The sequence below is a fragment of the Dryobates pubescens genome, chromosome 12 (genome assembly GCF_014839835.1).
Source record: "Dryobates pubescens isolate bDryPub1 chromosome 12, bDryPub1.pri, whole genome shotgun sequence".
In the NCBI taxonomy this organism is placed as follows: Eukaryota; Metazoa; Chordata; class Aves; order Piciformes; family Picidae; genus Dryobates; species Dryobates pubescens.
In genome coordinates, this window is record NC_071623.1 from 17,735,878 (window position 1) to 17,747,613 (window position 11,736).

Consider the following 11,736-nt stretch of genomic DNA (forward strand, 5'->3'; position numbering starts at 1 on the left):
TGCAGGATGCTATTACAATAAAGTTTTGTAGGCACCATGACAATAAAGTTTTGTAGGCACTACAGCAACTTCAGATCGGGTTGCTAGCTACTACCTTAGTATTTTACCTTCCAAGAAGCAGACTACAAAAAGACTTTGTTCCTGAAAGTATTTGTATGTAAGGCTCATGCTCTGCTGCACAGCCAGCAGCATCTTTCTTTGAAGGCATAAAGCAAGCAGGAAGCAAACAGGTGGCAGTTTCGGCACGTATGTTCAACTCTTGTTGGCAAAAATCTCTGAGTTCAGTCCTTTTATCACATGGCTCTGAACAAAGTCCTTTAAAATGGAATTCTTCAGTGTTTTCTTGCAGTAAATAGCTCTGAAATGAACAACATACAGGTTGTAACTTTACTGAAAGATTTTGGGGTTACTGGACAATCTCAAAGGGAAGAGGAGCTTCTTCAGTGCCTTTCAACAGGCTAGAGAGCCAAAACCATTTCTCTGTCTATGCTGCACCGTGCAGTGCAATAGCCAATGAATAATTCCAAGCTCACGTCATGTAATACAGCTCACCAAGGCACTCATGCTCAGTCTCTTTCCCTATATTCCCTTCTTTTCTCTGCAAATAGGACAGGTTGAGAGAGGTGATTCTGCCACTGTACTCTGCTCTGGTGAGACCGCACCTGAAGTACTGTGTCCAGCTCAGGGGCACCCAACACAAGAGAGACATGGACCTGCTGTAGTGGGTGCAGAGGAGGGTCACAAAGATGATCAGAGGGCTGGAGCATCTCTCCTATGAGACTGCCTGAAAGATTTGGGGCTGTTGAGCCTGCAGAAGAGAAGGCTCCAAGGAGACTTCATAGATACATTTCAATATCTGAAGGGGACCTATAGGAAGGATGGGGAAGGACTGTTTAAAAGGGTTGGTAGCAATAGGATGAGAGGCAATGGTTTGAAACTGCAGCAGAGTATATTTAGGATAGACATAAGGAAGAACTTTACAATGAGAGTGGTAAAATACTGGAACAGGTTGCCCAGGGATGTGGTGGAGGTCTTATCCCTGGAGACACTGAGGATCAGACAATGTGGCCCTGGGTGTCCTGATCTAGCTGGCAGTGTCCCTGCTCTCCGCAGGGGTGTTGAACATGATGACCTTTTTAGGGTTCCTTCCTGTATACATCCCACACTTTTTGTACCTGTTACTGTTATCAGTGGTGCATATGAACTGAAACCAGCCAGACAAGGGACAAAATATCTGAAGTGCTGCTGTGGTTTCCTGGTTTACAAGCCATTTTAATATAAAAGCCTCATGTTGCTTGGTTCAAAAATATCTGATGGTTTTCCTGACATGCAAGCTGTCAATGTTGGGATTGATTGCCAGGGACTGGGTAGGCCGAATAATGGATGGAGAATATTGTCAGAGCTTTTCAATGTTAGCCAAAATTCATCTTATCATATGATCAACTTCTGCTGATGTGCTTTGAGTGTGGTATTAGATACAGTCTGTATGTTTCTAAATCATTACCTGCATCTGCACTGTCATCCACCACTGCCGCAAGGAAGTTGCAGCAGAACTGGAACTGCATTCTCACTGCAACACACCAGGTCAAGATTGAGAGAGAACAGCAAACCTGCATGAGCTCTCAACCTCTGCACTGTCCTGTGGATACTGATTTTGATCGCAGAGGCTATTGCATCAATACCTCTTACACTGGCTAAAGAAGCCACAGTGCAATGGGAACAGCACTTCTAAACTCAGCATGCTGTTAAAAAGAAGAGCATTATTACAAGAAACTGGAAGGAAATGGGAAATTTCAACTTGGCAGACTTGTGGCAGAGTTAAAACAAAGTCAGCTGAAGCCTTCTGTTACTAGGACATTTCCAGAAGCTTTTAAATTTCACCATTTGATATCACAACAGTTTCACAGGTCCAACATGGCTCATGTCTTCATGATGTCAGCAGGCTGGAGATGAGGGCACTGCTCTCTGAGTTCTGAATGAACCCCTGAAAATTCCCTTTGAGCTTCTATTTCCATAAAAAGACCATGTGACAAGTATCCATTGTGCTCTGCCATTATATTAAAGAGAAATCCAATGTAAAATGTGGTAAGCTAGTGAACTCTTCCCAAGAAGCAGCTGCACTGACCCAGTGATCAATGGCATTTACTGATGGGTAGACCTAGTCCAACAACCCTGCAAATCACAGGATCACGGGATGTTAGGGGTTGGAAGGGACTTCTGAAGATCATCAAGTCCAACCTCCCTACCAGAGCAGGACCACAGAATCTAGCACAGGTCACACAGGAACACATCCAGAGGGGTCTTGAAAGTCTCCAGAGGAGGAGACTCCACAACCTCTCTGGGCAGCCTGTTCCAGTGCTCTGTGAACCTCACAGTGAAGAAGTTCCTCCTCATGTTGAGGTGCCAGTTGCATTCTGGGCTGCATCAAGAGAAGTGTAGCCAGCAGGTCAAGGGGGGTGATTTTGTTGCTCTATTCTGCTCTGGTAAGACCTCACCTGGAGTACAGTGTTCAGCTCTGGGGCCCCCCGCATATGAAATATGTGGATCTGCTCAAGCAGGTTCAGAGGAGAGCCATGAAGATGATCAGAAGGCTGGAATACCCTACCTGCATGAGCTGGCTGAGAGACTCCAAACCATTCTACTCTTCTATAATAGGTTAGGAAGCGTTTCTTAGGTTTTCATCTCTTTATTCAATGAAAATCATTGGCTAAACTGCATGTGCATGTAGAGAGGCCTGCCATACCAGATGGTGCTGAATGCAGCTCTGGTTTAACTGATCCTGGCTAGGAGTTTCATGTTAAACACCTTGGAAATAGTTAAGATCTTTATCCTAGAGGCTGATGGAACAGCTTCTAGTTTATAAACTCAGATCCCTGGTTAAAATGGTCGCTTTAGCACAGGATTATGTCAAGCCATAGTATCCCTTAGGAAAACAACCTTCTTGTATGCACAGACTGTGAACAAAACTTACATCACCTTGTCATACATTCTAAGAAAATGAATCCAGTGTGGAACTTCTCAAGAAATGTCTGGCATGTGAAGAAAGATTCCTTTGCCATTCATCACCTGTCGTCATGAGAGTTTAGTCTGGAAACCGAGACAAAGCTGGTAAAGTGTGATGAAGCAGATGTGGCTTTTAATCAATATGCAGTTTCCCCAGACACTCTGACAAATGGCCAACCTAAAATGATTGTTATTTTATTTTTCACTTGGGATGTAGAAATAAAAAGGCAATATCCATAAAGATACCGAGAAAAGTATGAAAACAAATGGCTGTGTTTGGTGTCTGGCAAAACCAAAGTGTTTTCTGAGCAGTAACATGCTTTTAACATGCTAGCCCATCCTGAACCAGGAAGAAATCACTGCTTAGAGGTAGGGATGCTGCTCAGCTCTGCTGGTAGGGGCTGTCTTACTGACAAGAATCATACAAGTCTGTAAATGCAAACACAAGAACTGCACATTAAACTTAATGGCAATAATAACAAAAAAGGCTCATCCCGTTTTTTGAGTTTTCAACATCCAGACAAAGCAGGTTGAAGTCTTATATTCCCAGTGCTGCACTCTAAGTCTTGTTATTGTGGTGACAAACCTAGTTTGATCCCTGAAAGGGATGCACACTCTGCAGTGTCTCTGCCAGTGTAGTCCCATCTCAGGATGTGCAAATCAAATTGCTTTTCTTCAGCAGCCAGCTCAGTGAGAAGCAGTATCACACTTGTGGGCAGCAGCAGCCTGAGATTGCATAAAGCATAGTAAGATGTGAGCTTTCTTTGGCTGTTTAACTTTAGGGAAGGTACAAGGAAGTGTTTCTTATCTGAACTAAAAGAGCAAGCTTGATCATTGCCTTTAAGCTTTGCTTTTATGTACTTCACATGAGCAGAAGCTTCTAAGTTTGTTTTGTTGCTGTTGTCAAAGATTTTCTTGTTGGTGGAGCTCGTGTTCCAGTAGAAGACAGCAGATTGTGTCCCCCAGCATCAACACTTGCTAGATGGGTAGGATTTTGACCAGTTTGCTTTGAAATTTGGCAGGGCAGAGGTAAAAATGCCTCAAGCACTCACATTAGACCTCTCCTCTGAGGCTGCCAGCACACACCCACGTGTCCCCAGTAGCCAGATCTGGGTACAAGCATAAAGTGAAAACAAGCTTGGCAAAATGCAGCCTGAGAAGGTAAGCTCAAAGCAACAGCTTTGTTCCTTTAGCAGAGGACTAATATAAGATTAGCTGCAGCAAGTGGGATGCCACCCTGTGCACCCATTTTTCAAGGCCTGTTCCCTGCTGTGTCTGGTGGAGGACAGGCTGGTGGGGCTCCAGTGGCTGGGTGAGTGCTGCTGGCTTTCCTGAGAAAGCATTTGCCTAATTCTTGATGAATTAAATTAAAGTGGCTCCCAAGAGCAGTGGTGGGAATTAGGCCTTGTACTCTGACATATGATCTTAAAATACATATGGTGTCTCTGAAGCTTCAGGTGGAAGAGGGTGAGCACTGAGGGGTTGAAAATGAAAAGGAAAGAGTAAAGAATAGGACTGCCTTGAGGCACTACAGCGTAAAACACTTGAGGAGAAAATAATGTGCACTTAAAAATAATACCACAGGTAAATTAGAACTAATTCTAGACATTTCCCACTCTTTGAAGCATAGAAGGCCAAATGGTAGAGGGGTTTAGATCCTTTTATTACAATTAGTGTGACTATCATCTAACATTTATTTGGACACTCATACCCTTAGCAGCACTATCTCCATCAGAAACAAATTTGACATGCTTATGATAAAATGAAGTCCACAGCAGATGGCAGCATACATCAAAATTTTGCCTACATCCTCCAAGTGATAGGATGAAAGGAAATAGCCTCAAGCTGTGCCAGGGGAGGTTTAGACTGAACATTAAGAAACATTTCTACACAAAAAGGGTTATTAAACCTCGGAACAGGTTGCTCAGGGATTTGGAGGAAGCAAAAGACATGTAGATGTGGCACTTAGGGGCATGGTTTAGTGGTGGACTTGGCTGTGCTACATTAACAATAGGTCTTTTCTAACCTAAACAATTCTATGACTTTATTTAAGATTTTCTTCACTTTCTTCTCCTCCTTTTCCCTGAGACAGGATTAAGGCATGGCCATGTCAGTGGGAGGCTGTAGTCAGGCTCTTCATCCCTGCCCCTCTGTGGCTCTGCATTCCCACATACACTCCTACCACGATAATCCCTGCTTTTTATAGTGCTTCCTCTGCAATACCTCTAGATCCTCCCCACCTCTCAAGACCTCTTTCTTGCCTCAGAAGACCTTTGCTTTCTCCACTGCTCCCATGGCTGCCCTTCATGTTCCCTGACCTTGACATTTGGCTAGGCAGGAGGCAGGGCAAGCACCAGTCAGCCCAGCAGCTGATCTGCTGATGCCTGACCAAATCTGGAAACCTCCCTGCTTTTCCTTTAGTGGGAACAGTCATTCAGATTTCATTTGCACATAACTTGTCCAAGGTTGGCATGACTGTTCCAACAGTTTCTCCTCTAGTTTCTCAACTACTTTAAAATGTTCAATAGAGCCATTAGAGGACTGGGAAGGCAGGCAGGAGGAGGGCAGCTGTGCTTCTGTCTTGTCAAAAAAACAGGCTAACTCCCACAGGTAGCCCCAAGGCATGAGAGAGCTTCAAGCTTTCATTCCATTCCAAAGGCAACAGCCTCTCCTCCTCCTCAGCTGCTGAGCATTCTTTGAAGGTTCCCCATCACCTACACAATTTAAGAAGTAGACAAAAATCATTGCTGTACACACACTTAGAAGTGTTGACTTAGTGATTCACCATGTTGAAGATAACTTATTTGACAACTGGCAGAACATGCACACAGTGATAAATGAGAGCCAGGCTAGCACTGGTGAGAGTGGCCAACTTGACGGTGAAACCTTCCTACCACACAGACCTGACCCTGAACTGGGCATCTGTGTCAGCCTTTGCCCAGGATCAGTGGCCTGTCTGTTCATGGGACACCAAATGTCAACACACAACACAATCAAGAGTGACTAAAAGAACTAAAACATCCCCAAAGCTCCTCCTGAGGCAAATGTAAATCAGAGGTTTTGGACAAACACAACCAATACAAAAGAAAGGCCTCAAAAGTGGCTATTTTCCGTGGGCACACATGCTGTCTAAAGTCTGCAGGTGGAAGACAGCCATGTAGAGACATTGTTCTGGCTCCTCACAACATTGTTGGTTGTGGGTCTCAGCAGCATCCCAGAGAGTAAACATAAGAGTTTGTATATCAGCATCCAGCAGCTGTGCTGGGTGTAAAACCAAGCCATCTGAAACTATCCTGTGCTGCTAAATAACATTTTTCATAGGGAGTTTGCTCAATTTTCAAGAAATACTAAACATTAAGTGGATATTATGCTCACAGGTGTAAAACTATGTGCAGAGATGAAATGTAATTCAGTACTGGATCACAGAATCACAGAATTTCAGCGGCTGGAAGGACCACGAAAGATCATCCAGTCCATCCATCCCCCTGCCAGTGCAGAATCACCTATACCAGATCACACAGGGCCACATCCAGGTGAGTTTTGAATATCTCCAGAGAGGAAGACTCCACAACCCCCCTGGGCAGCCTGTTCCAGAGCTCTGTCACTCTCACAGTGAAAAATTTTTTTCCTCATATTTACGTGAAACTTCCTATGCCTCAACTTCCACCCATTGCCCCTTGTGCTGTCATTGGGCACCACTGAGAAGAGCCTGGCTCCATCCTCTTGGCACTCACCTTTTACATATTTATAAACATTGATGAGGTCACCTCTCAGTCTCCTCTTCTCTAAGCTAAAGAGCCCTCAGCTCCCTCAGTCTCTCCTCGTACGGAAGGTGTTCCACTCCCTTAATCATCTTTGTGGCTTTGTGCTCTTTCAAGCAGCTCCCTGTCTTTCTTGAACTGAGAGGTCCAGAACTGGACACAATATTCCAGATGCAGCATCACCAGTGCAGAGTAGAGGGGGAGAACTTCTCTCAACCTACTGGTCACACCCCTTCTAATCCACCTTCCTGGGCACAGGAGCACATTGCTGGCTCACGGTCATCCTTCCACCCACCAGGACCCACCAGGTCCTTCCCTGCTCTCCAGCAGGTCAGTCCCCAACCTGTACTGGTGCATGGAGTTGTTCCTTCCCAGGTGCAAGACTCTACAATTGCCCTTGTTGAACTTCATCAAATTTCTCCCTGCCCAGCTCTCCAGCCTGTCCAAGCCTTTCTGAATGGATCATGAAAGACATGATGGACATGGCAAAAGAAGACATTTTGAGTACTCAGTCATTCCTGTCAGAAGGAAGAAGGACACCATTGGGACACCAATGCCTTATGTTTTGCTTAGCTGTGGTAGCATGGTCACATGCAGATCTGCTGTTCTAGCAGCACTGCTTTTTGAGCAGCTCAGAATCAACATTTTTGGGAATCTGTTCAGGAATTACTGCAGCTTTTTCTTGTTTGTTTCTTTGTTTATTTTCCATCTCTGGAAGTTTTTGAGGCCAGGCGGGATGTGGCTTTGAGCAACCTGATCTAGTGTGAGGCTGGGCCCCATCCTCTTTAATATCTTCATTGATGATCTGGACAAGGGGATTGAGTCAGTCATCAGCAAGTTTGCAGATGACACCAAGGTGGGAGCAGATGTTGGTCTGTTAGAGGGTGGAAGGGCTCTGCAGAGGGACCTTGACCGACTGGACAGATGGGCAGAGTCCAACAGGATGGCATTCAACAAATCCAAGTGCTGGGTGCTGCACTTTGGCCACAGCAACCCCATGCAGTGCTACAGGCTGGGGTTGGAGTGGCTGGAGAGCTGCCAAACAGAAAGGGACCTGGGGGTGCTGACTGACAGCCACCTAAAGACGAGCCAGCAGTGTGCCCAGGTGGCCAAGAAGGCCAATGGCATTCTGGCCTATATCAAGAATAGTGTGGCCAGCAGGAGCAGGGAGGTCATTGTGCCCCTGTACTCAGCACTGGTTAGGCCACACCTTGAGTACTGTGTCCAGTTCTGGGCCCCTCCATTTAAGAAGGTCATTGAGACTCTTGAACGTGTCCAGAGAAGGGCAACAAGGCTGAGGAGAGGCCTTGAGCACAGCCCTGTGAAGAGAGGCTGAGGGAGCTGAGGTTGCTTAGCCTGGAGAAGAGAAGGCTCATGGGAGACCTTATTGCTGTCTACAACTACCTGAAGGGTGGTCGTAGCCAAGAGGGAGTTGGTCTCCTCTCTCAAGCAACCAGCACCAGAACAGGAGGACACAGTCTCAAGCTGCGCCAGGGGCAGTTTAGGCTGGAGGTGAGGAGAAAGTTCTTCACTGAGAGAGTTGTTCGCCATAGGAATGTGCTGCCCAGGGAGGTGGTGGAGTCACCATCCCTGGAGGTGTTCATGAAGGGATTGTACATGGCACTCGGTGCCATGATCTAGTAGGCATGAGGTCTTGGGTGACAGGTTGGACTTGATGATCTTTGAGGTCTCTTCCAACCTTGGTGATACTGTGATTTTCAGGCATTGGAACAGGCTGCCCTGTGAGGTGGTGAGATCACCATCCCTGGAGATGTGGAGGTGATGCTAAAAGATGTGGCTTAGTGGTACTATTGTAGCAGTAATCATGGGATGGTGATCTCTAGGCAAGCAGTTGGACATGATGTTCTCAAAGGTCTCTTCTAACCTCAGCCGTTTGATGATTCTGTGCCTAAGAGTTTGCTTAAGGACACCAGTGGGGTGCTTAAGCTCCCACTGGGGTCTGCACTCAGGCATCTGGGACAGGAAGTTATTGTCTAAAGGGAGGCAAATTATTTCACCTGCAAGCGGCTAGCAACCCTTCTTCAGGGAACCACCACGGCTGTTCCTCCTCTTCCTCCTCCTGCACAGCCAGTGAGTGTGCCAGAAGAGGGAGCGCAAAGTCTTCTCCAGGCCGGGCACAGCGCTGTTGGAGGCTCAGTGCTTCATGGGTTCAGACGTGCTCGATTTAGAAAGAAGAAAATAAAGACCTCTGTCTCCGGTAATCAGAACATTAGTGTTTCCTGTCCCAGTATTGAAGAATAAAAAGCAGGAGGAAAATACGGGCTTTGCAGTAATCCCCACGCAATCCGGACAGGGCGGCAGCGGCTCTCGGGAGAGGCAGCAGCTCTCCCGGGTGAGGGACAACCCCGGGGCCGGGGCTGCGAGTATGCAGACACAGGCAGGAAGGGATTCAGCCATGGCTGCTGCAGTTTCTGCCCTTCTCGTGGCTCAGTTAAAGCTGAACTTGTGTCCTATTACTCATGGTCAATCGTGCTTCCGTGGGAATTGGGAGGAAATGCTCAGACAGGACCAGGAGCAAAATGGTCAGCCGTAGGTGCAAGGTGGTGGTGCCAGCTGTGCCGTCCTGCAGGCAGCAAGGTGGTGGTGCCGGCAAAGGCAGCGGGGGCAGAGCTGTGCGCTGGGCACAGGGTTAAATCCGTCAAATGCAAACACTGCACTCGCATGTCTCCCCACCTCCTGGAAAGACCTCGCATTTCAGAGGGCATTTGCTCCCGTGATTTCAGCTCTGAATAACTAACCCTACCCAGAGGCTGTGGAAGGGGCACTAGGCATTTTGTTGGCTCTTGAGATGACCTACCTAATGTGAATAGGAACTCAATGTTTGTGCCAAGATGAACCCCCGACCCTCGAGCCATCTAAAGCCAGCAAAGCTCATCTTCCCAGCTCCCTCCATGGTCAGAGAGGCTTTTTCAGAAAGGAAGCAAGTTCATTCTCTGCAGACCCTCTCAGCTGTCCTGATAGCATCTCTCACTTGAAGTCTGGAAGTTGTTGTTTGGGTTTTTTTGGGGGAAGAGGATTTTAGCTGAGGGTATCTTATTGGCATCACTGATTTGCACCATCTCCAGATCTATGTTGCCCAGGGGCCAACAATAAGGATTGTTTGTCTTTAACACAGAAAGAAAAAAATCTCCCAAACTAATGTAATACCAAAATATTCACCAAATTAGCTCTTAGAGTTGCAATCATTTTGTTATATCACACAGTTACAGTAGTCAAGTTTAGCTACAGCATGGGAAAAAAAACACCCACTCTGACTGAAAAATCTCTGGCCAGCATTTCAGCTCCCATAACTGGGCAGGGAATGATCTCATCAAGGTTTGCATAAAGCTACACTTTATGGCAAACACAACATTTACTAAACACCAGTTGTTCTGAACAGATCCCAACACAAACATCAGCAGCTCTATAGGTGGCAACATATAATCTGAATTAATTTATTAGCAGAACTTTTTCTTACTGCTAATGAAATCTCACTAAGTAAAAGTATTTTAGAAGGGCAAGGGGATTAACCTCCACTCCAGGGCAGAGGAGAGAATGAGGGGGAAAAAAAAATCTTCCCCCAAAACCTTCAGGCAAGGACACCTGGCCAGGATTCCCAACTTCTGAGGCTTAGTTCTGACTCATATAATTCCCCTCTCAGTTTCTCCCCTTGCAGGTGGCCCTCCTTTATGCAAACAACTAAATGTGCATTAGGTGAAAGTGGCTGAACCTCTTGCCTAATGAGAGGGATATTTGGCAAGAAGGTAAGGGCGCTTGGCTTGTGCAGAAATCAAGCCCTTTCTGATAGGGGCCTCATGTCCTCCACATTTCTAAAGCTCTCCTTTGTTATCAAGGAGATGAATAAAAAGGTTTTGAACCACTTCAAACAAAGTCCAGCCATTGTTTGTAGAACAGAGCAACAGTGGGTTCCAGCAACCAGAAACTCATCTTCCTGTTTATACGTAATCCCATCAACAATGGGTGTTGCCATCGCAAAGCTCTCAGCTGCAAAGTGCTATGCACCTGTGCTCTGCGCAAGTGACTGGCACAGAATGGTCTCTGTGGATGTGGGAAGAGGACATCTGCCACTAAGGAAGTGTTTTTGGTGGGGAGGGACTGGTGAAAGTGCTGGTTTGCTTTCCATTACCTGCCTGGCATGAACATGCCTGTAAAATGGCTGGGCAAGAGCCTGTTCCTGCTGTGAGAGAATTGTTTTCCCTTTGGGAGAAAAGCAGTGTTTGATCTCTGACTGGTGAAATGAGGAATTCCATGGGTCATCCTGAAGTCCACTGGGTTTGCATAAAGTACTTCAACCAGGTTGGAAAAGACCTCAGAGATCATCAAATCCAACCTATTACCTAACGCCACTTGACAACTAAACCACAGCTCCAAGTGCTACAGTGATAGAGCAACTCAGTTGCTGAAAAAGGCCATCCAGAAACCTTGAAGCCTGTTACAGAAGTCACTGAATCTCACCAGCACTTCTTGGTTTTGTTTAGCCTGGATGTGGTTGATGTGCCCCGCCTGTAAGCAAGGTATAGCTGAGAGCTGTAATGCAGATACTACAGGTCCTGGGGACCAACAAGAGAAAGCTGGTTGGAGCTCTGTGTACAGCTGACTCTAGCAGCATTGTTCACACCACCTACAATGTTCTCCTTCAGCCCAGAGTGTGGGTTAACCCCAGCATCTATATCTTGTGGTGTAGAGATTGAACTCTCCAAAAGCCTTCTATGGAGTTACACCTGAGTCAGGGGCAGCAGCATGGGCTGTCAGGAAACAGCTACCTGCTTTCTGATTGCTGGGGTGGCCAAATGTCACCAGAGGCACCAGAGTGTTGAGGATGGTCTGGTACTGTGTCTCAGCATTTATCATCACCCTTTGAGAGGGATCTGTGATGTTACAGGACAGTGATGCCTAGTGGGATACTTTACTGTCCTTTTGGTTAATCGTGACCGTAGATGCAGCCTCTTTC